A 561-nucleotide genomic window follows, 5' to 3' on the forward strand; every position below is an offset into this window, starting at 1 on the left:
AGTTATATGTACGAGATGGGTAAGGCAATGATCCTGAGAATCTTCAGAAGATTTTCAAATCTAGTAGTTAATTGGAAGGATTCTCACTCTGACTGACTATATATACTGAAACCTGTGAACTAAGCAACTGCATTGAAGATGGAAATTTGTAATAGTAGGTTCATGCTTGGAATGCCTGTCATTATGGTCTTCTGAATACATGTTTCTTGTTATCACACACCAGTCGCTGCCATGCTGTCTCTCGGGTAGATTATTATTTAAAAAGAAGTGGGTGGTGAATGAAGGCAGGAGACAGGAAAAGGAGTGTTGTGGGACTGTCCTGCAGCAATGGTGCATATGGTTAGATTTCTGGACTTATGTATAAACATATATATTTGTATTTTTTAAATATAGTTTAACTTTCTAATATTTTGTCATATTCTGTAGGGACTTAGAAGTTTAATATATCAATACTTTATGAAAAGTACCTTTTCCATGTTATACCTAAGATGTAGACAGATACTGAAGTTAAGCTCAACAGCCTAGGTTATATGGTAATAACAATAAGCTTCTCTTCTGGAG

At 35.1% G+C, this 561-nt stretch overlaps 1 pseudogene; it reads left to right on the forward strand.

The window, feature by feature from the left end:
• The first annotated feature begins 15 nt into the window (after positions 1 to 15).
• Positions 16 to 561, forward strand: part of LOC105743773 — a 14,464-nt pseudogene continuing 13,918 nt past the window's right edge.

The sequence above is a fragment of the Octodon degus genome, unplaced genomic scaffold (assembly GCF_000260255.1).
Source record: "Octodon degus isolate 3935 unplaced genomic scaffold, OctDeg1.0 scaffold00166, whole genome shotgun sequence".
NCBI lineage: Eukaryota > Metazoa > Chordata > Mammalia > Rodentia > Octodontidae > Octodon > Octodon degus.